General features: G+C 45.7%; 1 protein-coding gene and 1 long non-coding RNA gene across 2 annotated transcripts in view; one reads left to right on the top strand and one right to left on the bottom strand.

The window, feature by feature from the left end:
* RIT2 (Ras like without CAAX 2) overlaps window positions 1–27,651 on the top strand; it is a 410,019-nt gene that overhangs the window by 247,308 nt on the left and 135,060 nt on the right. The gene's annotated exons all lie outside the window — the stretch shown is intronic.
* Window positions 8,337–27,651, bottom strand: part of LOC146351915 (uncharacterized) — a 50,908-nt gene continuing 31,593 nt past the window's right edge. The window contains exons 2-4 of the long non-coding RNA XR_014787335.1: window positions 24,988–25,173; window positions 10,953–11,060; window positions 8,337–9,401 (exon numbers count right to left, since the gene is read on the bottom strand). This is a non-coding gene — a long non-coding RNA (uncharacterized LOC146351915). The remainder of the gene's footprint in view (window positions 9,402–10,952; window positions 11,061–24,987; window positions 25,174–27,651) is intronic.

Here is a 27,651-nt window from a genome sequence, read left to right as displayed (position 1 = left end):
TGGAACAAAAGTCACCCGACAATCTGCGAAACACTGACTGAATGGATTTTACACAGCCCATACAGCTATACTGGTAGTCATTGATAGCTTGGTCTTCCATGAAAACTTTAACTTTAAAGTCATCACTGCATCTTACTTTAAAGCAGGGATGTCTAACCTCCTTCAGCCCTCCTTCCGTTTCTCCGAAATTCAGTTTCAGAGAAGCTCTCAGTGGCTGCATTCTAGTGGTGGGCAGGGCCTAAGGCAAAAGGAGCAGGACCAAAAATTCCAAAAATACCAGCATATTGTAGCTTAAAACTCTTTCTGCCAGTAAGCCTTTACTTCTGTCAGTCCTGTGACCACAGGAGATGCCAGAGACATAAGCTCAGATCTGACTTGGATTCCTGCATTGATCAGGGGGTTGGACTCAATGGACTTGTAGGCCCTTTCCAACCCTACTATTCTATGATTCTATGATCTTTTGCATGGAAAGGATGGAAAGGATGTGCTCTGTCATTGAGATATGTGGTTTCTCCTACCATTGTGTACCATATCATAAGCTGTGCAGGTTGATGAACATGGATGGCGTAATTTAAGTAATAATATTTAGTGGCTTGGTTCCCAAAGAGTCCTGTTTCTTACTGCTTTTCAATGAAGGACTGTTCCTTACATAGCAGAAGAGTGTTGCAGGACAAAACCAACCCCCATTTTCCACACTCGTTCTTCCATTTCCACAAGCTCTTTCTCAGGACCTTTTTATGGCCCACAGCTTGCATCTACGGATGTACGGACTGTGTAAAATCTGCCCCGTCTGTGTTTCGCAGATTGTCAGGCACCTTTTGTTCCATCATCCGCTCACACATGGATACAAATTTGCTTTTTTTGTCATTCAGAAAAATACGCAAATGATTATGTAAGAGGTTTCATAAAAATTTACATACGAACATAAGAAGAGCCCTGCTGGATCAGACCAAACGTCCACCTAGTCCAGCATTTTGTTCATGCAGTGACCAACCAGCTGTCAACCGGGAACCCACAAGTAGGGCATAGGCACAACAGCACCCTCCCACCCATGTTCCCCAGCAACTGGAGTACATAGGCTCAGTGCCTCTGGTACTGGAGGTAGCACATAGCCAACAGGACTAGTAGCCATTTATAATCTTCTCCATCACTACATCCTTAAGGCTAGGTTGTAAACATGTGAGAAATGACTGATGGAATCTCAGAGGTGTGTTGAGCAGGAGTGCCAGGATTCCCTTAGCCCCCACTTTACTTCAACGCCCAAACATACACAGATGAGAGGTTTCGGTTTACAGCTTTTAATCTATTACTTCACAGGGTCATACAGATGCAAATTCTCAGAGACTCTCAGTCTACAAAGGAATGCCTTCAGGGGATCCAAATGGAATTTATGAAAGTTGCCTGCCCTTTAAAGAAGGAGGATGTCTCGCTAGCCTAACTTAAGGGGGGGAGGTCCCTCTCTTGTCGTGAGGCCTCTAAGTGCCATTTTTCATGCAAGGCCAATTGGGTAGACCGTCTAAGTTCTGCCCCTGCCTTCTCTCTCTTTGCTCTGCACCTGCATCTGGCATCTATTAGGTCATTCTCCCCAAACCCCACCTCCTCCTGTTCACTGCCTCTCACAGGTGTGTGTGTGTGTGAGGAGGGACCCTCAAGCTCAGCCATCTGGATGTTTGTAGGGATGGACGAAAGTCACTTACCTGTCCTCGAAGCTTTTCACGGTGGGGGGGAGGCGCTTCGCTGCTCCCCCCGCGAAGTTCAGGCTGGGGGGGGAGGCTTCCCGCCTCGCCCAGCTGAAATTCAGGCGGGGGGGAGGCTTCCTGCCTCACCCGGCCAAAATTCAGGCTGGGGAGGAGGCGCCTCACCTCGCCCGGCCGCGAACTAAAAAGTTAAAAAAAAAAAAAACGCCCCCGTGATAGGCTACGTGACGATTAACGTAGCCTATCACGGCTAGATCTGCAAAGTCAGCCGTGATAGGCTACGTTAATCGTCACGTAGCCTATCATGGGTGACGTTAAAAAAAAAAAAGCGCGTACGCAAATGGCGGCCCCCATAGGGGTTCCTTATTCGCGTTCCTTATTTGGTCCCTGTAGTCTACGTAAATCTTTACGTAGACTACGGCGACCAAATAAGGAATGGGAATGGCGGCTCCCTATGGGGGCCGCCATAATCCGTACATGTTTTTTTTTTTTAAGTCACCCGTGATAGGCTACGTGACGATTTACGTAGCCTATCACAGCTGACTTTGCAAATCTAGCCATGATAGGCTACGTTAATCATCACGTAGCCTTTCACGGGGGCATTTTTTTTTTCTTTGATTGGAATGGCGGTGGCGGCAGCCGGTCGAAAGACCGGCTGCCACTCCCGCCCCAGACGAAGACCCGACGAACCACCGGCCAGACCCGCGGCCGAGAGGGACATTCGCCAAAGGTAAGTCCCATCCCGGGGGGGGTGCGGGGGCGGGGGGGCGGAGAATTTATCCCTGAAACTTGTTCGGGCGGCCGAACACGTTGGCGCTTGGCCCCCCGAAGTTTCGGGGAGAAATTCTCCACCAACCCTAGATCTTTGTAACCTAAGAAGTAGGCCTACTCATATCTGGACTAGCCTGGGAAAACACCTCCCCCATGTCTGGTGGTTCTTTAGAATCTGAACTGCTATCCACTCCCTGTGCTCAGAAACACCCCTGACAAGGGGGAGGGAGGTGAGCAGGACTTCCAGAGAAGAGGGCTGTGGCTTCAGTATGCTGCCAAACATTTGGCTCCACCCTATGATCCTCAGAGGCAGACCAAAGTATCTGAAGGAACTGAATGTATGTATCCTGTGGTAGTGAGTTCCATAGTTTAACTATGTGCTGCATGAAGAAGTACTTCCTGCATAATTTACCTTAGTATGTAACATTTAGCATATAGTCCCCCATTCCATTCAACTTTTCCTTAGCAGAAACATGTGTATTTTCCTACAAATAAATGTGCATAAATTTTAGGAAAGTTTTTTTAAAAAGAAAGAAAATCATCCTGAAGTCCACGTACTCCACTCAGTTGGTCTGCAGCAGATTGTGTACGCAGGTCGGATTCTTAGAAATCTGAACTCATTTTAGTCCATCTTGAATTTCTCCAGCATCCCTACTTGCATCTACCTTATTCATCAGCATGTTTCATACTATAACATATCCCCAATAAAAAATTGCTTTTCTCTGCAAGATATGCTGCAAGGCTTTAAGGAACAGCACTAATTGTCTTCTACTCAGCATTCTTTGGACCCAACCCGTTACCAAACAATCAAATACTTCATTATAAAAATACTGTCACACCATTAATGGGCATGGCACTTAACAGAGGACAGGTCCCTGCCCCAAGGAACATGCAGTCTAAGATAAAACACTGCAGAAACAACAGGGAAAACAGGAGGGGATATCGAGGCTGGAGTTGAAAGGGGAAGAAAATGCATTTGTCTTGGTTACATTTACTTAGATTTTTCAGAAGTCTACAGTGGGATATGGGACTAAGGGGTCATGTCAAATAACCACTTGATCGGCTGTGTCACAAACCACTATAACTGGCTGCTGAAACATTCATACAGGAGGGGGGTTGTTTCTTTTTAAAAAATCCAACTCAATTAAAGTGCTCTTGCTAATACCAGTATCTTCATCCTCCAGGTCTGAATGCTGCTGTAAGATTCTTGCATGTACCATATATTGTAATATTATTTACAGTGTCTGGAGAGGGGCAGGGGGTATAATCTCAGCTCCAGTGTTCCTTGGCATTGTTTTCCGATTGACAACAATTTCATAACAGTCAGACAGGCTGTACGAGTTGGGTCAGACAAAGCCACTATTTGATATGCAGTCCCCCTCCACAACACAATTAATGATGTATGTCGTCTGACTTGCAAATCTATCTGTGGTGGTACAGGAACAAGACTAATCTGCAATTAAAATGACACATCAGGGGGAACTTCACTACAACAAGCAAGCTTATTAGTTTGAAATAATGTTTCACCTTTCTGATAGCCCCTTTAAAATCATCATTGCTGCTTCTTTAAGTATGTCTTGTTGGTTTTAAGTATGTCATGTTGTTATCCCTGGAATGTGGGGTGTATCTTTTCACTGTCTTAAGATAAATTGGAATTTAAAAGGCTGAGAAAGAATAAGCTCTGTTTGCTACCTCTGGAAAACTTGAGTAAATGACTGCAAAGAATTTGCACGGAGAACCATGTACACCATCACCAAAGAAGACTTAGTGGTGTTTTGCAATGTTTTTGATAATATGCAAATAACTTTCATTGACTGGATGATGTACAAATACATGGGGGGGGTTGGGCATAGCTCATTGGTCAAGCATATACTTTGTATGCATGCTTCGCACACAATAATTCCCAGGTGCAGTCTAGAGATAATGTTGGATTATGCACATTCTACTCCTCTATTGTTCCATAGGTTCATTCTGTGCTGCATTACACCTATCCTGGATTCCAGTTTAGCTGAAATCCTATGCAGGCATTTGCCCACTTGTGCGTAAGCCAAAAGTGTGGAGGGGGATGTGGGCCTGCACATGAGCCTCGCCACCAACAATCCCATGCACTCAGCTACCAGTTACACCAGGACATGTTGAGCATGAAGGCCTGTGAAGGGCTTTGTGAGAGCATTTAGCTGAATGCCCTGGTGGAGGTTCCATGTTCAGAAACCTGGATAAAGCACGGTATGCCATCACAGCATATCTGTAAGCACATTCAGCTGAACATGCTGACAGAGCCCTTTACAAACCTTTGTGCTCAACATGCAAAAGTCTAACTGGTATTTGAGCACACAGGACATTAGCGGTGGGGCTTCTGTGAATGGCTGTCCCCCTCCATACTTTTGCCCTACACATGAGCAGGCATAGGGCTTAAGATAATTTCTTAAAATAAATTCCCAAATTAGAGCATGCACAGTTCACTTCAGTTTCTGGTCCTTCAGTTCTATGGCCCATTTCAAACCTAATGCTCATGTGCTCATTCCCTCCCTAGTCAGGGCACAGCTGGAAGAAGGAGATTGGACAGCCATCTGTCAGGGATGCTCTGACTTGGATTCCTGCATCGAGCAGGGGGTTGGACTCGATGGCCTTGTAGGCCCTCTCCAACCCTACTATTCTATGACTCTGTGATTCTATGATTGGAAGCATCTGCTTCCTGTTTTTAAGTAAGTGCAGTTTTAGGGATGTACAAAAGTTCCACCACAGATCTCGGGGAGGCCGAATGCCAGCGCATTCGGCCCCCCGAAATCAGTGGCGGAACGCCCCCCCCGCCTCCCCAGGATGGGACTTACCTGGGGCGGATCTTCCTGGAGGCAGCGGCTCCAGCGGCGGCTCCGGCGGCGGTGCGGTGGTGGCGGCTGTGGCGGCCGGCCTTCCGACCGGCTGCCACTGCCGCCATTTCCAAGTTAAAAAAAAACAAACATGATAGGCTATGTAAAGATTTATGTAGCCTATCACAGCTAAATTTAAAAAAAACACCGTGATAGGCTACGTAAATGTTTAAAAAACAAAACACGCTGATTAAAAAACAAAAAAACAAAACGCACGTATGCAAATGGCGGCGCCCATGGGCGCCGCCATTTGCATTCCTTATTTTGGCACGTCTTAGTCTACGTAAACATTTACGTAGACTATGGCAAAAATAAGGGGAATGCAAATAGCATAGATGCTTAGTTTACGTAGACTAAGATGAGCCAAAATAAGGAATGCAAATGGCGGCGCCCATGGGCGCCGCCATTTGCATACGTGCATTTTTTTTCTTTTTTAATCAGCCATGATAGGCTACATAAACATTTATGTAGCCTATCATGGCTGACTGCAGGGACGCAAACGGCCGGATGTCTGGCCGCCGGCAGAGCCAGCCAGCGGCTCCGCAGAATTCCTGCGAAGCGGAGCCAGCCGGCCAGGATTCGGGGGGGAGGGATGGAGCGCCTCCCCCCCAGCCAGAATTTCAGGGGGAGGGACGGAGCGCCTCCCCCACAGCATCAGCATAATCCACAAACAGGTAAGTGACTTTCGTACATCCCTATAGTTTGCACAGTCTACATTCAAAAACTGTGGTTAGGATAAACCGCCCTTCACCCCCTCCCAGGCTGCCTAGTAAGTAGCGTGGATTGGCCTTGCACTCTGCATTCATAAGAGCAGCACGGAGCAGAAAAATGGGGCGTTCCTGGGGGTGGGCCGGGGCGAGGAGGGCAGAAGCGCCCTTCCAATGCTTCCTATGTGTTGTCTGTTGTCCGCACTGCCCCCCTGCGCTCCAACTTCCCGCAGATAGACAGCCAAAATCAGCTGTCTAGCCGCGAATGCAGGGCAGCTGAAGCTCAGAGGGGAAGATCCCCTCCACGCTGCTCCTGCCCTGCATTGGATAATTCCAATTCCGAGTTTGGAGGCAGCCACCTATCCCGATAGGATTGCACCCTCCATTTCCACATGTATGCACTGGAGGAACTGAGGGGGGTGAGTGAACAGGTGAGCCCAGGTGAGCTTATGCCTGTGCACTCACATAATACTAAACTGTGATTTAGTGTAACATCTGAAAGGGGTGTGTGTTATGCACATCTGCATCAAACAAAGGCTGCAAAAAAGCAATCTTGCTGGGATAGTATTTATTTATTTACACATTTAGGAAGCATCCCTAGTTCAACCCATGAGATCCCCAGTCAAAGGACCTCAGCCAGCAGGTGACAGGAAAAACAGAAGAGCCCTCCCAACCAAATTAATCAGTGCTGAACTAGATGAATCAGTGGTCTCACTCAGTAGAAGATACGATTCCTTGATGAGAAATGCCACTAATATAAATGCTAGTTCAAGGGAGAGCAGCAGAAGGGGAGAATTGCAGAAGTCCGTAAACCTGTGCAGGCTTTGCAACATCCTCCCCCCCATATTAGGCAATTATCTCCTCTGTCCACAGCCCCCAAAGACACAGACCACAATGTTCAGTTGTTCCCCCAACCCTCTGGGAAAGCTTTTGATGGGGGACAAAAGGCTGCAAAGGGAAGGAGGGGAAGGGAAATAATCATTGAGCAAGCAGGCTTCAGCTTATGCGATGTTGGATTTCACCTATATTTCCCCCCACGCCACATCTACACTCACTGTAGGGGTGTACGAACCCCACTTACCATTCCGCTCTCAGTGGGAGGGTCCGCTGGGGGAGGGGAGGTGATCCGTCTCTCCGCCCAGAATTCTCCCCAGATGGTAGGGATGTCAGAGAATTCCACAACGGATCTTGGTGAGACCAAATGCCAGTGCATTCAGCCCCCCGAAATCCATCGCGGAAAAAAGCCCCCACCCCCCCAACCCACAAAAGGCGTAGCCGCCGCCATTTGCATCCCTGTGTTGAGCCATGATAGGCTACGTAAATATTTGCGTAGCCTATCACGGCAGGGGGAAAAACCCCAGTGTACGCAAATGCCTGCGGCTACCGCCATTTGCGTACGCTGGGTTTTTTTCCCCCCTGCCATGATAGGTTACCTAAGTATTTATATGGCCGATCACGGTGTGGGGGGGGGATTTTTTCCCAGGATTCCAGGGGGAGAGATGGAGTGCCTTCCCCCCCATCATGGATTCCGGGGGGAGGGACGGAGCGCCTCCCCCCCACTGTGGATGCCCCTCAGCGGAGCAAGGTAAGGGATTCGTGCATCCCTACCGGCCGGGGCCGCCCGCAGCCGGACTTCAGTTGGCTACATAAATATTTATGTAGATAATCATGGAAAAGGGCAGGGACACAAATGGCATCCGTGACGCCAGATGCCATTTGTGGCCGCAGCCTGGCAGCGGCCGGCTGCAGAATGAGGAGGACGGACCGGCTGGCGCCAGGTAGGGTCCGTCTTGACCAGGCTTTGCGGGGTGGGGGGGTGGGGGGGCAGTCTGTTCTGCCACAGACTCCAGGAGGGGGGATTCTTTAGAATTCTTTAGAATCCAGCCTCATTGGAGTATGTAGCGGATTTCTCCGCCATCCCTAACACTCAGTTGAAAAAGTTGGAGCCTAAGTGAATTGCATTGAAAATTGGTCCTTGCTGCTTTCCAAGAAAACATTATCTCATGGTTTCAATACTTAAGCATGTTGACATTCTTAATTAGGCCCAAATTAGGAACATGAGTAAGTTGCTTAGAGTGCAATTACATACATATTTAAATTATCCATTATAAAAGAAGGAAACACTATTGTTTCAGCTCAGGGAATTGTCTAATCTTCTTAATATTCTTTTCAAGAAAGGAGATAATTGCCACAGTTCAAAAGATGGACTGGCTTTTCTCCGTTCTTGAGTTCCTGCACCTTCTGGGTAGATAAGCAGGATATATCTTTTTTGTTTTTTGTTTTTTATTATTAACATTTAATTAGATTTTTTTTCTTTCATTTTACAATGCAATACAAAGATTTATCATTTTTAAGATTGGATCAAATAGAGGTCAACAATGGTATGATCTATCTTACAAATAGATCAGGGAAAGAAATAGGCACATTATCATCTTTACCACTCATTCGGAATACGTATTTTGGAAAGCCTTTGGCTCTCATCTCTTCTTATTAATTAAATTGCGATCTTTAATTAGAACAAAGATTGCATGGCTAAAAACAATGCCAGAACACATATGAAGTGTCCCCGAAGGATCAGCAAAGATCATGCAACCAGGCAGAAAATCACCATATTTGGGGAGGAAAGGTAATGACTCAGAACATATTTGAAGATGATGGGACACAATAAACCAAGAACGTAAGTAAAGGCTTGCTGGGTCAGAGGCCTATCTCAGGTGTGTAAAACCTCAGACCCCAGACCCAAATCTGGTCTTCTTTCATATTCCCACAAGATTGCAGTGGCAGCAATGACGACGACGATGATGATGATGATGATGAAGATGATGAAGATGCGAGTGGAAAAGAACTGTCTCTTTTCCACTCGCACCACCACAAAGTACGCTGTGGTTTTTATGTGATGCCAAAAAGATATCAATGCGGGTTCCAAGTCTGCTGCCTTCAAGAAGACATTCTATTGGCGGGGAGCTACCACTAAAAAAGCTCTCTTCTCCAGTCACCATCCACCACACCTCAAATGAAAGGGGTGTCTGGAGGAAGTCCCCAGGTGATGACGGGAGGTGTCACATTTCCAGAGCCTGAGCCTAGCAGTTGCAGGTTCAAGGGTTCAGGAGTTCCAAGGTGGTCAGCACAAACAGGGATCAGGCAAAAGGCAAGGTCTCAACAGTCCAGGCCATAGGCAGAAAGGTTCCAAAGCAACACAGCAGACAAGGAGCATGCAGAAGGAGAGTCAAATCTATGTCCAGAAGTACTCACACCAGGAATCAGTCAAGGAAGCAGTCTAGAGGGGATTCAAACTCATATCAAAGTCCAACGTTGTATGCAGTACATCAGATGAGCTGTTCTACCATGGAGCCCTTCTGCATTGGTATAAAATGAGTGCATTTATTTGTCTTTATGAAATGTTACAGGGTATGAGTTTTGAAGGAATCAGTTAACATTTTGCCCTTCAGTTAAACCCCCTTTGAGTCAATTTGCAGCAGATTTCAAGACAAATCTCTTTTTTACTGATGTAAATGTTGAAGGAAGCAAATTACATTTGAGGAAACTCAGATAAGACACCCTTTCCCCAACCGTCCTTCTGTACATCATGGAGTATCACCTCTCCTTGATTCTCTTATTTTTCATTTGTGAAGTCTCTGCTAACATAAGCAGTTATTTTTGCTGCCTCAGTGACATTATCTAGATAAACTCAGCTCCCTGAACATCTGGTAGAGAAACCTCTGAATTTGCAGTCCCATTTCTATCATGTAAAAATAGGGTGAACCTTGGAGATACATATTGTTTCTTGCCAAAAATAAATGCTCAATGTCTCTTTAGTCCCTTAAATCTCTCGGTTCTAATCTATGGCATTAATATGGAACTCCAAAATCCTGTGGCATAAACAATGAAACTGTGATAGAATAATGGTTGTCCTGCCAAATGCTATAGTCCAGTGCTCTCTCATAGCAGTAAGGTGATTTGTCCATATTTCCTTGCATTGTCTACTCTCCAGCATTCTCAGATAGTTATCTTCTACATCATGAGCTTCTAGCTAGAAATATCAGGAATTAAACCTGGGGCCTCTTGCATGCAAAACATGTGTGCTACAGCTGAGCTGTAGATACCAACGCTACAGGGGTTTAGTTGGTGGGCACATTTGGATTTTTGAGAGATGTATTGTGGGTGCTCTCACAAAATGGCTGCCATGAGGGGCCTGCCCATTCATAAAATGGCTGCCATGCTGTGTATGAGAGGTCACAAAACACTCATTTTGCTAGACAAACTGGCGAGACTAAAAGAAAAGAACCTAATGAGAAGGCAAAACCACTCTTTTGAAACCAAATAAAGATGGTGCTGGAGGGCAGAGAGCCTGGTGAACACCAAGAGAGGTGTTCATGGACACCATATCAGAGACCACAGCATCAGTGGCTCTCCAAAGTTTATGAAGTTGTATTCTGGGACTCTGTAGAAGCATAGCCAGAGGGACCACATGGTACTGCTCCATTTGGCCTGACCCTGCCAAAAATAGAGATAGTGGCAGTGTGCTAATGGTAAATTGCAACTGTGGGTGACCTAGTCCTAACCCTTCCAGAGAGGCAAAGGTCAGACAAAGAAGAAAGGAAGGTCCAGAAGGATGAGAAGGGAGTAGGAAGCCTCTCATTTGTTTGTTTGTTTGTTTGTTTGTTTCTATACCACCCAATAGCTGAAGTTCTCTGGGCAGTTCACAAAAATTAAAACCATACATGTACACAGCAGCTATGCCTGGAGGCAGAGCAGGCATAATTAAAGCCTCCTCGGCCTAAGATGCAACATAGCACCAATGGTGGGACAACATGAGGACCCTAAAGTCAGAAGGACCTCTTTAGCAACTGGATCCTCTAGGGCATCAAAGAGGAAAAACTCATTATAAAGAAAGAAACCCTACTCACATACTACTCATGTGGAGAACACTCCCATGGCGAAGTGGGGTCTCACCCCTGACATTGTATCCCTGGGCTGGTCCTGCCTTCCGATATCTCTGTATTGAGCAGGGACATCTGCAAAGAAACATTTACAGTAGCTAGCTACAATAAAATAGCATCAGGAATAAAGTTAATCTCCCTAGAATTACAGGAACAAATCTTAGTTCCATTGGAATTCCTAAAAAATAAATACCATTCAGTACCTTACAACCTGGCTACATTAAACGTGGCCAGAGGCAGGTGGTGCTGGGAAAATCTCTTCTATATTCCAGGACCACTAAAAACCGCAGATACAAAGGATTCACAGGGATTAGGAATGTTCATCCCCAGAGCCAATGGTGAACAGACGTGTCAAGAATCAGATATCAGTCATCAGACCTCTTCTTTCAACATCTTGAATTCTTTCCTTAATCCACTGCTTGGCTGCATAGAAGTTATAATGACAAGAAGTTTCAGTCATGTAAACTAACCCATTTTTCTCTCATGAGAGGGTAAACAAACCTTAATTCTAGTCTAATAACTTAACCTTTTGTCATTTTTAATGCATGAAGTATATATTTTATTTGCTAAATTTGTATGTTGACCTTTCTCTAACAGTGCAATCCTAACCATGTTTACTCAGAAGTAAATACTATTTAGCAATGGGTGAATGTTTCCCCAATGAATTTCTTATTTACTTAGTCACAAATTTCTCCATGTGACCTTGGACAAGAGATCTCCTTTAGTACAAAATCTTATTCCATATTTACGTGTCTTAGCACATGCTGTAAGTCGCAATCACGTGGTATGATGTCATGCTCCACCATAGTATGTGTCCCCTTTCTTATTGGTTGTTTTCACATTGTCTGCCTTGTAATGATGTCATGTGATGTTTACTCACCGACACCAATTCCTGGTATAGAGATAGACCCACAGGCTTGCCCTCCTCAGAGCTGTGGTCACAGAAACAATGAGGGAAGAAGCTAATGAGACTGCTTCAAGTAAGGCTGGAGGGGGGCAGAGTCTATATGGTAGGATGACTGAATTGGGGGGGGAGATCTGTGTACTACTTTACTGTGCATGCTCCAAAGCTCGCAGTCAATTCCAAACTTAGTAGCAAATTTGTAATACATTGATCCAGGGTTGCTACAAAGGTGAACATTATGAACAGATGAGTTTTGCGTGATGAAGTTAAAAATTATGAAATTTGGTAGCATCACTGGTCCTATTGAATTCAATGGGGCTTACTTCCATGGAAGTTGGTTTAGGATTGCACAAAACACTCCTATTTTAGCCTCACAACACTTTTGTTAGATGGAGTGAGAGTTCTGTGCTAGAGAGTTCTGTGCAAGAGATGAAAATGAGGGACCCTTGCTGCATCAGAGATGGTGAGATTCTAGCACACAGCAGAAAAACAAGTGACAAAAGTACCTGTTTAATGTGTGCTCACCGAACGTTTTGGAGAAGAAGTCTCCTTCAGGAGCTGCCTATATCCACTTCAATAACTATCCATTCAACCAATCAAGGCTTTCTAGCACAGGACAGGAAATACTCTGAGATGTTCCTCTGGATGGCCTACTGTATTGTCCTGGCCATGGGCTGCTAAGGTTTGGAGGTGCCGAGATAATGATAAGCCAGACCCAGGTTGTCTTACAAGGAGATTTTATTGAGTACTTACAGCACACAGGTGTACCCAATAGGGATGGCAGAGAAATCCGCCACGGATTTCAGAGAGGCCAAATGCACTGGCATTCGGCCCCCCGAAATCCATGGCGGAACAGCCTGCCACCCCCTGCTCCCCCGCGGATTCCCCTCGGGACAAGGCTTACCTGGGGCGGATGTTCCAGATGGCGGCAGCTCCAGCAGCGGTGGCGGTGGCTGGTCTTTCAACCGGCTGCTGCGGCCGACATTTGCATCAAGGCCTTTGCCGTGATAGGCTATGTAAGTATTTACATTAGGGATGGCGGAGAATTTCTCCCCGAAACTTTGGGGGGCCGAGCGCCAACGTGTTCGGCCCCCCGAACAAGTTTCGTGGAGAAATCCTCCGCACCCCCCCTGCCCCCCGCACCCCCCCCCCAGGACGGGACTTACCTTCACCAAATGTCCCTCCCGGTGGATGGTCCGGCCGGCGGTTCGGCGGGTGTTCGAGCGAGGCGGGAGCGGCAGCCGGTCTTTCGACCGGCTGCCGCCGCCGCCATTGCAATGAAAGAAAAAAAAAAATGCCCCCTGATAGGCTACGTGACGATTAACGTAGCCTATCATGGCTAGATTTGCAAAGTCAGCCGTGATAGGCTACGTGAATCGTCACGTAGCCTATCACGGGTGACTTAAAAAAAAAAAAAAGAGAGTGTACGGATAATGGCGGCCCCCATAGGGAGCCGCCATTCCCGTTCCTTATTTGGTCGCTGTAGTCTACGTAAATGTTTACGTAGACTACGACGAAAATAAGGGCAACGCTATTTGCATTGCCCTTATTTTCGCCGTAGTCTATGTAAACATTTACGTAGACTACAGCGACTAAATAAGGAACACGAATGGCGGCTCCCTATGGGGGCCGCCATTCGTGTACGCGCTTTTTTTTTAAAGTCACCCATGATAGGCTACGTGACGATTCACGTAGCCTATCACGGCTGACTTTGCAGATCTAGCCGTGATAGGCTACGTGAATCGTCACGTAGCCTATCAGGGGGCTTTTTTTTTTTTTTTAACTTTCACATTCGCGGCCGGGCGAGGCGAGGCGCCTCCTCCCCGGCCTGAATTTTAGCCGGGCGAGGTGGGAAGCCTCCCCCCCCCCGGCCTGAATTTCGGCCGGGCGAGGCGGGAAGCCTCCCCCCCCGGCCTGAACTTCACGGGGGGAGCAGCGAAGCGCTCCCCCCCACCGCAAACGGCCTTTGACGACAGGTAAGTGACTTTCGTCCACCCCTAATTTACATAGCCTATCACAGCTGGGCAAAAAACCAAAAAAACAAAATGGCGTATGCAAATGGTGGCGGCTACAGCGGCTACTATTTGCGTTCCCTATTTTTCACCGTTTTAGTCTATGTAAATATTTACATAGACTATTACGGTGAAAAAAAGGGGAATGCAAATAGCGTAGTGGGCGCTATTTGAGTTCCTTTTTTATTCGTCGTTTTAGCCTAAGTAAATATTTACGTAAGCTATTAGTGAAAAAAAGGAACGCAAATAGCGCCCACTATGCTATTTGCTTTCCCCTTTTTTTTCACCGTAATAGCCTACGTAAATATTTACGTAGACTAAAACGGAGAAAAATAGGGAATGCAAGTGGTGGCTGCCATAGCCGCCGCCATTTGTGTACACCATTGTTGTTGTTGTTGTTTCTTGCCCAGCTGTGATAGGCTACGTAAATACTTATGTAGCCTATCACGGCTGCCTGGCTGGACACAAATGGCGGCCACTAAGGCGGACGCCATTTGCCTCCACAGCAGCCTGTCTGCGGCCGGAACTCCGGCTGTGGATGGGCCTGGCCGGCTGCGGAGCAGAGCGGAGCCGGCCAGGCAGGATTCCAGGGGGGAGGACCGGATCGCCTCCCCCCCCATCGAAGATTCCAGGGGGAGGGACGGAGCGCCTTCCCCCCCCACCGTGAACACAATCCGCAAAAAGGTAAGTGACTTTCGTACATCCCTAGTACCCAACGGTTGGATCAGACAGCTTCTCTGAACCCAGAGCCAAGGGGTAAGATGGGTTTTATACCAGACATGTCAGCAGTGAGGCAGCATGACAGCAGCAAGTGTTAATTAGTGTTCATCTGCAACTTTGCCAGCATAGCTATGTTTGCCAGCATAGGCTAACAGTGTACGTTCAGAAGGAAAACAATCAGACTTTTCCCAGCACAGACACCTGTACCTCGGCAGAAACAGTGCCTCATTTCTCAGGCACATCCTAGGCCCTGATAAGATACTAGCCTTCGTTAGCATGGAATGTGCTGAGGCCGCGGTATCGACCTTTGACTCATCTCACATGCTCAGAGGCCCACCAGCAAGGAAAAGGAGTGGTGCCTGCCGCTTTAAGAGAGGTGGTAATTAGACCACTCCTGAAAAAGCCTAAACTGGACCCAGAGGATGTTAATAATTATAGACCAGTGGCCAACATCTCCTTCCTGGGCAAGGTGCTTGAGCGGGTGGTTGTAGGACAGCTCCAGGCACTGTTGAATGAAATGGATTATCTAGATCCATTTCAATCGGGCTTCAGGCCTGGTTTTGGAAAGGAAACTCCCTTGGTCGCCCTGTGGGATGACCTCTGCTGGGAGAGGGACAGGGGGACTGTGACCCTGTTGATTCTCCTGGACCTCTCAGAGGCTTTTGATACCATCGACCATGGTATCCTTCTGGATAGGTTGTCTGGGTTGGGAGTTGGAGGCACTGCACTACAGTGGTTCCGCTCCTACTTGGATGGCCAATTCCAGATGGTGGTGCTGGGGGATTATTGCTCTGTGCCATGGCAATTGTGCCATGGGGTTCCACAGGGCTCTATTTTATCCCTTATGCTGTTTAACATCTACATGAAACTGCTGGGGGAGGTTATCCGGAGGTGTGGGCTGAGGTGCCATCAATACGTGGATGACACTCAGCTCTACCTCTCTTTCTCATCAAAACCAGGTGAGGCAGTGGCTGTTCTGAATCAGTGCCTGGGCATAGTAATGGACTGGATGAGGGCCAATAAACTGAAACTCAATCCAGACAAGATGGAGGTACTGTTAGTGGGTTGTTCGTCTGCCCGGCTAGGTGATGTTTAACCTGTTCTGGAGGGGGTTGCACTCCCCCTAAAGGAAAACGTTCATAGTTTGGGGGTGCTCTTGGATCCAGAACTGTTACTTGAGGCACAGGTGAACTCAGTGGCATGGAGCACTTTTTATCAGCTTAGGCTGGTATACCAACTACGCCCTTATCTGGACAGAGATAGCCTAGCTACAGTTATCCATGCTCTGATAACTTCTTGTCTGGATTACTGCAATGCGTTATACGTGGGGCTGCCTTTGAAAACGGTCCGGAAACTTCAGCTGGTCCAAAATAGGGCAGCAAGATTGTCAACAGGGACTGGCCTGCGAGCTCATATTACACCAGTACTTTTCCAGCTGCACTGGCTGCCAGTCCGTTTCCGGGCCCGATTCAAAGTGCTGGTATAACATTTAAAGCCCTTAACGGCTTGGGGCCAGGTTACCTGAAGGATCGCCTCCTCCCATATGTGTCTGCCTGGACCTTAAGATCAGCAGCAGCGGCCCTTCTCCGTGAGCCCCTGCCAAAGGAAGTGAGGCGCGTGGCTACTAGGAGGAGGGCTTTTTCTGCTGTGGCACTCCGGCTCTGGAATGAGCTCCCTGGTGAGGTTCGCCTGGCACCTACATTGTATTCCTTTCGGCGCCAGGTGAAGACCTTTTTATTTTCCCAGGCATTTTAGCATTTTAGCTTTCTAAACTTCTAGCTTTGCTGTTTTAAATCTATATTTTAAACTCCTGCACTGCTGCTAGGTTTTATTGTGGTTGTATTGTTATATTGTGGTTTTAATGTTCTATATATTTTAAATTGTTTTATTATGTGCTGTTTGGTTTTAATTTTTGTGAACCGCCCAGAGAGCTTTGGCTATTGGGCAGCATAGAAATGAAATGAAATGAATGAATGAATGAATGAATAAATAAATAAATAAATAAATAAAATTTCACATATAATGAACCTAAGCAAAACATTATGGATCTCTAGGCCCCTTTACCACTACAGGTGACTTGGTTACAGGCCTGGGGCCAATACACCCACATCCTCAAGGCCCAAGCAGAGGGATCAGTTTTCACCACTCCCTCATCATGCTGGAAGCCTCCAGTTGTATCTGGAATGAAGCTGGAACCCTCCATAACATGTCAGGTCCTAGATCCATTCTGAAAAGTTTTCAGACCTAACCTCCCTCACCCCAAACTTCACAGACTTATTCATGGACTGTGAAAATAGGACATTTCAGTAATTCTTGGAGACCAGGGGATTGGGGATGGGGGAGGGGAAGGAGAGGAATTTATGCAACACTCATCAGAATGGCTGCCATTTTTATTTTCAAAAATACCACTTGGAATGAGACTATGTCATCATGTAGCACTGTCTCAAGGGGGATTCTGTTGGGGGAACAGTGGCTACCAAGGGTCACACTGAAAAACAGGCAGCAAGTTGGGCAAGCTTAAGGGTACAACTTTGGCTCTCCTTTCACCCCCCCCCCTTTGACTCAAGCCTATAGCATGACACCCTTGGTTCCCCATAATGTGGAATTCAATGCCATTTCTACTAATACTGATAGGGACTGATATGCCAAACAATCTATTCTATAATGCTGTTCCATTCAGTGTCTTCACAGTGGAACTGCCATCTTTAATGTTCAAACATGTCCTGTTCTAATGCACAATCAGAGTTTACAGGTGTAGACATTGTATCACTCAGAGATAACACATGCTAATTAGACTTTAATCCATCTACCTTCCAAAACAGGAATATTCCTGTTTGGATCTCTCTTGTTCTCATTTTAATGTAGTTATGACTGATACAAGCAATATGTCTTTTGACATTTCCTTGTGTAGATCAGTCTAGCATAACAGTTTAATCAGATATCAAAGGTAATTGTTTTGAACATAAAAGGTGCATAATAACTGTTGCTAAGAATTATTATTTCTTTACTGATGTGACATGTTTCCTAATATTCACCATAATTAAGTATTTCAGTTGCGAAAATTATGCATGAAAAATGTGGATTTTATGTGTTTCTGTAACATTTTCATTTTCATCACAAATCTACTGTTGTTAATTCTTGCCCTACCCTCAGCAGATGGAGGGAACAGTTATTACCATTCTTTTTTCAGTATCATCATTTTACGTTTTTCAGAACAGTTAATATATATCCACACTTGATTGACTTCTCGATATGTTTCACCAGGGTTTCCTTTCCAGATCACTTAAGCATCCTCTCCAGCCTGGTTCACATGTGCATAGCACTTGATGAATTCAGCACCAAGTGGTGACATGCATGTGTGAATGGACCACCACAGACCCAACACCACAGATATACCTTTCATATCCCACACTATCCCACATGCCATTAATTCCAAAGTTACTAGTTTGTGACCAGGCCAGGACATTGACTTCTTTTCTTCTTCTCATAGGTAGACCTGGTTTCCAGATTGCAGTGATGCTGGAACAATATGTCCATTTATTTATTATTTTTTGTATTTATTTTATTCATTGCATTTCTATACTGCCCAATAGCCGAAGCTCTCTGGGCAGCTCACAACAATTAACACCATAAAATACAGCACAGTAAAATATAATACAAAACTTTTAAAAGTACTAAACTACAGTGTAAAACCAAAGTAAAAACCAGCAGCAGTGTAAATATTTAAAAATACAATAACACCAACCAGGGTACACCTAGCAGGCATGCCCTAGTGGGTATGAATTGAAGTAGGCATGTACCGATTGTGTAGAATCCATTCCATCTATGTTTCATGAATTGTCCGGTGCATTTCATTCCGCAGTCTGCTCATTGACAGAACTGATTTTTTTTAAGTGCCCGAATTAGCGCAAATGCACTTTTGTGCTAATGCAATAATGCGCAAATACCCCCCAAATGTGCAAAATCCCCCCAAATGTGCATTTTCACACTTTAGCCTGTGGGGAAAAGCACATTTTGGCTGGGGTTTTTTAATTGCATTTTTTTTTTTTTACAAAGACATTTGCACAAAATCAGGAAAGTTAGAAAAATGGTTCCCCACCTGATAGGGGAAAAGTTGATCCGCTGTGGAATCCACAGGTTGGATCCACCAAAATCCAAGCTCATTTGGTTCCATTGTGAATTTCTCCAACATCCCTATTCTGAGGCAGGCATAAGGTTTATCTGCAGGACCCAGGGCTCACAGGGACACAGCATTAGCATCATCATCGTCGTCGTCATCGTTATTGTTGTTGTTGTTGTTATTATTGGCAGGGATGCTGAAATCATCTGCCACCCCCTTGGGCTTTCCTGTTCCATCTGAGTTAGCTGCAATCCTCATAGGAGCTGGGGGAAATGAATTATCCCAACAAGAATATGCTTTTCCCTGTTGTAGCACACAACGTTTAGAGGTGGTGTGGACTTGAATGGGCAATTAAGACCCGTATGCTTTACAACAGACCTGCTTCCGGTGAAGATGAATACTGCTGGAACTGGCTTGTTGATATGGATCAACACAGCTACCTGATTTTTTGGTCTCTCTTTGTGGTTGTGGCTATGTGGACTGTCATGAGGAGCGCCTGCGCTTCAACATTTACTGGAGCTGTGCACAAATGGCCTCTCCAAATTCTCCACCCTATTGGTGGACAGAGAAATTGGGTGAACACTTTACTAAATGTCTCCAGCGGGAGGAGAAATTCTCCAACAGTTTCTCACAAGTAGGGCTCACTATTGGCAGGCATTGTGGGAAAGCTTCTCTCTGTTTTTTTCTTAAAAGTTTTTTTGGGGGGTTGTGCTGCACCTGTAAATGCATCAGTTTCAAAAGTGTTGGCAGCCTGGCCCACATTTTTTTTTTAATTGCCATAATACCTCATACCTAATGTCATTTGGGGGGTGGGGGGAGGGGAAGAGTCCACCCCACAAAATGGTGAAGAACATTCTGCAAAGTGGCCTCTCAGTTTTTGGAATTTAAGAAAAAACATAAGAACATAAGCAGAGCCATGCTGGATCAGACCAGGGTCCATCTAGTCCAGCATTCTGTTCACACAGTGGCCAACCAGCTGTCGACCGGGAACCCACAAGCAGCTGTTGACCAGGAACCCACAAGCAGGGCAGGAGCGCAACAGAACTCTCCCACTCATGTTACCCAGCAAGTGGTGTACATAGGCTCACTGCCTCTGGTACTAGAGGTAGCACATAGCCATCAAGACTAGTAGTCATTGGTAGCCTTTTCCTCCAGAAATTTGTCCAACACCCTTTTAAAGCCATCCAAAGTGGTGGCCATCGCTGCATCCTGTGGTAGCGAATTCCATGGTTAAACTATGTGCTGTGTGCAGAAGTACTTCCTTTTCTCTGTCCTGAATCTCCCACAAATCAGCTTCATGGGATGAACCCATTGGATTCTAGTATTATGAGAGAGGGAGAAAAGGTCTCCCTTTCCCCATTCTCCACACCATGCATCATTTTGTACACCTCTATCATGTCTCCCCTTACCCTCTTTTTTTCCAAGCTAAACAATCCCAGCTGTGGTGACCTTCTCTCATACAGGAGATGCTCCAGCACCTGTATCATTTATTCATTTTAGTTGCCTTTTTCGGCACCTTTTCTGGCTCTACAATATCTTTTTTGAGGTGTGGTGACCAGAACTGTACACAGTAGTCCAAGTGTGGCTGCACCATAGATTTGTATAGGGGCAGTATGATGTTGGCAGTTTTATTCTCAATTCCTTTTCTAATTATGCCTAACATGGAGTTTGCCTTTTTCACAGCGGCTGCACACTGGGTTGACATCTTCTTCACTGAGCTGTCCACCACAACCCCAAGATCTCTTTTCTGGTCAGTGACCACTAGCACAGATCCCATCAGGCTGTACTTGAAGTTAGGATTTTTTGCCCCAACATGGATCACTTTACACTTGCTTACATTGAACAACATTTGCCATTTAGATGCCCTTTCTTCCAGATTGGAGAGTTCCTTTTTTTGGAGCTCTTCACAATCCCTTTTTGTTTTAACCACCCTACATAATTTGGTGTCAACCGCAAACTTGGCCACTTCACTGCTCACTCCGAATTCCACATCAGGAAAGGAAATATCTCAGAAGATTTCTGAGAACAATGTCTTCTGAGAAATTTCTTCTTCAGTTCAGTTCTACCTGAGGAACTACAGAAGCTGCAGGGTTCCGCACCTTCCCAGGGTCTTCCAGTGTTACATTTTTGACGGGCAATGGCGGATATATCTTATCTCTGATGAAGATGTATGAGGCAGTGTTGTGTCCCGCTCCAGGGATGAGGTAGAGCTGGTGTTGTGCGTGCCAAGAACTGTCCTCCAATTTCTTGAAAATTGTCTTCCCCCATGAAAGGGCCTTCTACTGCTCTGCCTCATTCCCAGGGCATTTCATCATTTATTTCAGATTTAATTTGGTGGTGTTTCTGAGCTCACTGTGAGGTGGCTGAAGATGTTGTGTGTGGGCTTGCTTTCTTTCTTTCTTTCTTTCTTTCTTTCTTTCTTTCTTTCATTCATTACATGTCTCTCCATTGCTTGGCAGCATCCCAGCCTGCCTGTGCTTCCTGATATGAAAAACCCTATGGGAGGAATGGTTAAAAGCAGCTGTGGGGGACTCTTGTTGCAAAGCTACAAAAATAGCACAAAACCCACAGCTAAATGGCAGGACCTGTCCCTGGAAAGATTTTAGAGAAAATTATTTAACCCTTGCACAGAGATGTCACAGAAATCCAGGAAGGGAGTGGAGTCCAGTGGATATCCTACTGCTTGGCCCCTGGGATGCCAGGCGCCAGACCCCCATGCTTGTCCAACTCAGGATGCACCAAGTTGGACACATGTGGGGATCCCTGCTTACCCACGAGCTGCCATTTTGCCAAAAAACACGAGTACGCTTTTAATGTAAATTGCCATTTTATGCAAAATGGTGACTGTAAATAGGTCATTTGCGCAAAATAGCAGGTGAGAATGGGCCACTTACACCTGCAAGCTTGTGTAATTTGCCTATTTATGGTTGCCATTTTGCGTAAAATGTTGATTTACATAAAAAAGCTCACCTGTGGTTTTTTTTGCGAAGTGGCAGCTCGTGGGTGAATGGCATGCTGCAAGTTCTTGCTGGGTGCCCACCAGGCCATCCGGCAGCCAGCCCTGCATACCTGCTGGGGATGGGCAAGTGGCAGGAGCTGAGTGAGTGGCACACAGAGCCATCATAGGTAAGTTCTTCCATCCCTACTCTCACATGATTTTGGATTTAGAATGATTTGATTCACCCCAAACCTCTTTGAGAATGGCCAATGAAAAAGCGTACAGAATTTTCTGTACAGCACAAGACATTAGACTGTACAAAGTGCAAAACTATATTGAACAAATTCCTTTGGGAGTACTGGAACATAGTTGCTGATTACTTCCAGGAATTTATCCACATTAGAACACAGATAACTCCTAAAGCTATGCTTCTTCATTGTTTTGAACCTAATTATCCCGGATTCCTGCATAAAAACCTCCTTAAACAATGTTATGTATAGCACATCACTGGATGTCTCCCAAGCAACTTTCTAAACAGCAATGAATTAATAAAAAAGCTGAGACAGCACATTTATTTATTTACTTTTCTATGCTGCTCCATAACCAACATTATCTAGGTGGTATACAGAAAAGGTTGACAAATGTGATTTAAAAAAAAATACTATCACAGTATGAAACACATAACAAAGATGAAAGAAGAAAATTAAACACGAAACATAACAAACTCTCAAAAGCCATTTAAAAGCCATTAAAGGGCTCTTTAAAAGCCTGGAAGATCTGACACCTAGAAAAAAATCCAGGTGCCAGGTGAGCCTCTCAGGGGAAGGCATTCCATAACTGGGGTGCAATCACAGAGAAGGCCATCTATACAGACTTAGTAAGTGCAGCAAACAAGGAATCCCATTTTTAAAAGGTTGTAATGGTGCCACATTTTCCATTGATCTCCTATATGGAAACACCCTTCAAGCTTCAGATCAAATTCCAATCAAAAATTGGACTATAGTGTGGCTATGTAATGTACACTTCCAAGCTCTCTCACTAAGAAGGAAAGCCATGCATCCTACTTTGCAATCCTTTATTTGGAAGGTTGTCAGAGAACACTCCTTTATTTGAGGGTGTCCTCACTTTGAAGGGCTGTCCAATCTAAATCCAGTTTGAAGATTTAAAAAGAGCCATAAAAAAGGAGAGTAGGTATCTTGAAGTTGCCCATCAACTGTTAGTAATACTTGGACAGCACGTTGAGTAGGCATATGGGTCATCACCTGCCTCACTATGGTGATATATATATATATTTATTTAAATTATAGTAATCATTTCCAAATTTGCAAATATTCTATACATATAAATTATCCTTTGCAAAATGTTATGCAAATATATGCCTTTTTTTTCTTTGCTGGTTGTTGTTGTTCAGTCGTTCAGTCGTGTCCAACTCTTCGTGACCCCATGGACCATCACACGCCAGGCCTTCCTGTCCTGCGCTCTCTCCCGGAGCGTGCTCAAGTTCATATTCATTGCATCAGTGATGCTATCTAGCCATCTCATCCTCTGCCGTCCCCTTCTCCTTTTGCCTTCAGTCTTTCCCAGCATCAGGGTCTTTTCCAGAGAGTTTTCTCTTCGCATTAGGTGGCCAAAATATTGGAGCTTCAGCTTCAGTATCTGTCCTTCCAATGAGCACTCAGGGTTGATTTCCTTTAGGATGGACTGATTTGACCTCCTTGCAGTCCAGGGGACTCGTAAGAGTCTTCTCCAGCACCACAGTTCGAAAGCATCAATTCTTCGGCGCTCAGCCTTCCTTATAGTCCAGCTCTCACAGCCATACATTACTACTGGGAAAACCATAGCTTTGATTAGACGGACCTTTTTCGGCAAGGTGATGTCTCTGCTTCTTACTATGCTGTCTAGGTTTGCCATAGCTTTCCTCCCAAGGAGCAAGCGTCTTTTAATTTCATGGCTACAGTCACCGTCTGCGGTGATCTTGGAGCCCAAGAAAGTAAAATCTGTCACTGCTTCCATTTCTTCCCCTTCTATATGCCAGGAAGTGATAGGGCCAGATGCCATGATCTTCGTTTTTTTAATGTTGAGTTTCAAACCAGCTTTTGCACTCTCCTCTTTCACCCTCAACAAGAGGCTCTTGAGATCCTCTTCGCTTTCTGCTGGTGCACCCTGTTAAATAGTGTTTTGTTTTGTTGTTGTTTTGTATTATACCCAATAGTTAGAGCTTCTCCTTAGTCTGTTTTCTATAATTGTCCCCCAAACTCATCCATGATATACTAAGGACAGCAATAATTGAGTTTCTCCTAAATTAGTGATCTTGTATTGTTATGTGTAGTTTCTCTTTTTGTTGCCTGTATTCTTTTTATCTTTATTTCAAAATAAAATTTATTTCAAAAAGAAGTTTCTTTCCCCCCCTCATATTTTACAAGCAGTGATCCATATCAATAACCAGAATCAAATTACCCAGAAGACAATATTGATCATGATCTTTCCAGAGGAATTGGATAAATAACAAGAGATGGTGATGCCATATGTTGTTTTTCAAGCACCAACAAGAAACTTTCCTAGCAGTGTTTTAATCTTACTAAATCTAGTCTCTCTCTCTCTCTCTCTCTCTCTTTCTCTCTTTCTTTCTTTACCAAGGCAATAGCTAAGGTTTTAATTTGCAACTGCAGTCAATAAAAAGCACAACTTTTAGCTTGTGTCTCTCTGCATCAACTGTTCTTTCCCTTTTCTTTTGTCCCTGCAACCCAAGATACCAAGAAGACTGGTATTGCCACCAATTACGTGGTTTGGCCTCATCAAACTTTGCATTGTTAATACCATGTTCACAACCATTTAGCACATCCCTGTAAAACTGAATCCTGGGTGCCTGGTAGGGGTCAGTTCACTTTTGTTCAGTTCATTTCTTTGATGAGATTTTTTCATAAAAATAAGCGAAAAAGAACTTGAGATGATTTTTTTTTTTTTTAATTTTCCCTCCAATGCAGGAAAAAGAGAAACGGCCAGATTCATCAATCCAAGCAGAGGGCTTTGAGTACTTAGATCTTAAAAGTCTAGGTTTGAATCCCTGAATACTCAACCATACTTGTGGTGCTGAGTTAAGGTTGCCACCTATTTTTTTCTGACAGCCTCCTCATCCTTAACAGCCACAAAGAGGCCAGTGCTACTGCTATGTCGAAAATTTCTCCCACATTTTTTCTGACCATTCTCATTCAACTTGATAGAAAATAAATTGCTTTTGAAAATAAAATCAAAGGAGGAGAAATTTTGGAGAAATTCTCATTGCTTGGGTTTGGGGTTCTTGGGCTTACCTTCCTTGTGAGGTGGCTGAGGGGTGTGCGTGAGTGTCCTGTCTTCCATTGTACAATAATCTCTGTGGCAGCCTGTAGCCTCCTCAGCTTCCCACACTTCAGTGAAAGCCATCATGAGGAGGACATCATGAGGCAATTCCTGCCATGGGGCCTTCTCACTCCAGAAAGTATAGGTGGCCTGGGAGGCTGCAGTGCAAGGAAAAGATGTGTAATAGAGAGAGGAAACACACACAGCACACTTGGACACCTCACAGTGATTAGGCAAGCTCAAAAATACCACCGAAAGAAATGCAAAATTCTGCCTCAAAAAAGTGGAAGCCTCACCACTGTTGATGCTGTTGCCACCTACAGAAGCAGTGCAAGAAACCAAAAACCCTTAGGAGAAAAGACAGAAGCTGTGCTACAACCCCTGCCAATACTGAGCCCTATCTGTGAGTAGTGATGTACGAAAGTCACTTACCTGGTCCCGCAGCTTGCTTCGCGGTGGGGGGGAGGCGCTTAGGTTCTCCCCCCGAAGTTCAGGCCGGGGGGGAGGCGCCCCGCCTCGTCTGGCTGAAATTCAGTCCAGGGGGGAGGCGCCCCGCCTTGCCCGGCCGAAATTCAGGCTGGGGAGAAGCGCCCCGTCTCCCCGGCCGCAAAAGAAAACGTGAATGGGAAAAAAAAACACCCGTGATAGGCTACGTAATGATTAACGTAGCCTATCATGGCTAGATTTCCAAAGGCAGCTGTGATAGGCTATGCTAATCGTTATGTAGCCTATCACGGGTGACTTTGGGGAAAAAAAAGTGCGTACGCAAATGGCAGCGCCCACGGGTGCCGCCATTTGCGTTCCTTATTTGGTCCCGGGTAGTCTACATAAAGATGTACGTAGACTACGGCGAAAATAAGGGCAACGCTATTTGCAAATAGCGTGCCCTTATTTTCGCCGTAGTCTACGTAAATCTTTACGTAGACTAGATGTGTCAAAATAAGGAAGGCAAATGGCGGTCCCCATGGGAGCCGCCATTTGCGTACGCACTTTTTTTTTTTCCAAAGTCACCCGTGATAGGCTACGTGACAATTTACGTAGCCTATCATGGCTGACTTTGGAAATCTAGCCGTGATAGGCTACGTAAATCATCACATAGCCTATCATGGGGTCTTTTTTTTTTACTTTTTGTTTCGCGGCCGGGGAGACGGGGCACTTCTCCCCGGCCTGAATTTCAGCCGGGCGAGGCAGGAAGCCTCCCCCCCGGCCTGAATTTCGGCTGGATGAGGCGGGAAGCCTCTCCCCCCTCGCCTGAACTTCAGGGGGAGAAGCGAAGCGCCTCCCCCCCACCGCGAAGCCAAGCTGCAAAAAGGTAAGTGACTTTCGTACATCCCTAGTAGCCTATCACTTTTTTTTTTTTACGGGAAATGGCGGTGGCAGCAGCCGGTCAGAAGACCGGCCACCGCAGCCGCCGCCTCCGAACCACCACCGCAGCCGCTGCTGCCAGGAAGATCCGCCCAAGGTAAGTCTCATCCCGGGGGGGGGGGCGGGGGGGCAGGCTGTTCCGCCACCAATTTCGGGGGGCTGAATGTGCTGGCATTCGGCCTCCCCGAGATCCATGGCGGAACTTTTGTACATCCCTACCAAACTGTGAGCTGGCCCAATGCATCACACACCGAGATGAGTCAGCTTCTGATTGAGCAAGTCGGAGTCAGAGCGTGGGGGGGGGGGCTGGCAAAAACTCACCAAGCTTCGCCCCTACAAACAGATTTCTCTGGCATCCCTAGGGCCCCATAGGTTCCTCAAGAGGCCTGGTCTGTCTGGGCTGACAAAGCCATAGTACCATCTCTGTCCATTACAGGAAAGGTGCATTAGCACAGCAGGAATCCGGCTAGATTCAGTATGCCATTGAATACCATTTGCTCAGGAACAAGATTGCATGTGGGCTGTATTACTGACAACTGAGGGCAAGTGTCCATGCATCTGATGGGTGATCCACAAAATCTTTGACACAATAAATCTGTTAGTCTTTAACATACCACAAGACTGTTGATTGTCGTTGTTTTGTTGCAACAGTACTAACATGGATACCCCTCCAGAAGTCATTGTATGTTTAAGCACTGTGGGACTGAGCAATTCTGCCTCTTTGCTTGAATTCCAGAATGGCTGTGTCATGGACCAGCAGTGCCCTGTTCTGTGAGTGGAAGGAAGGACAAGCAGAAGAGAGTACACTCACTCCACTTCCCATTCCCTTCCTGTAGCCTTCTCTGCTGGCACTAGATAGAAATCCCCTCCCCCCGATGCCTCCACCAAACCTGCCTTGAAACTCTGATTCGCAGGTATCTACTTTAGGCAGTGTGGGGGTTGGCTATTAGATGTGGGGTAGGTAACCCAACAACAACATCAACAACAACAACAACAACATACAGACCACTGAGTTTCAACTAATGAAGTTTAAATTTTAATGGAGAAAAATGTAAATAGGGGGGGGGGGAGTTCTGAAATCTAAAATCTGGATACTAAATCCAGACCATAAGAACCTTATGAGCTATAGGATGATAAAACAACCAGGGATAAATACACCCAGCTAATCTGTGTCCCTGTTTTATCCAGGTCCCTTCCAAGCAATATCTTGCTGCCATTGGTCCAGCTCTCTCAGTCATTTCTCCCATTCTAGCAACTCTGAGTCTTTCTTT

Source organism: Heloderma suspectum, chromosome 2 (assembly GCF_057233095.1).
Source record: "Heloderma suspectum isolate Gila_16-S chromosome 2, 16-S_ref, whole genome shotgun sequence".
Classification (NCBI taxonomy): domain Eukaryota; kingdom Metazoa; phylum Chordata; class Lepidosauria; order Squamata; family Helodermatidae; genus Heloderma; species Heloderma suspectum.
The sequence above is the reverse complement of the archived record's forward strand: the minus strand, read 5'-3'. Positions and strand labels throughout refer to the sequence as shown.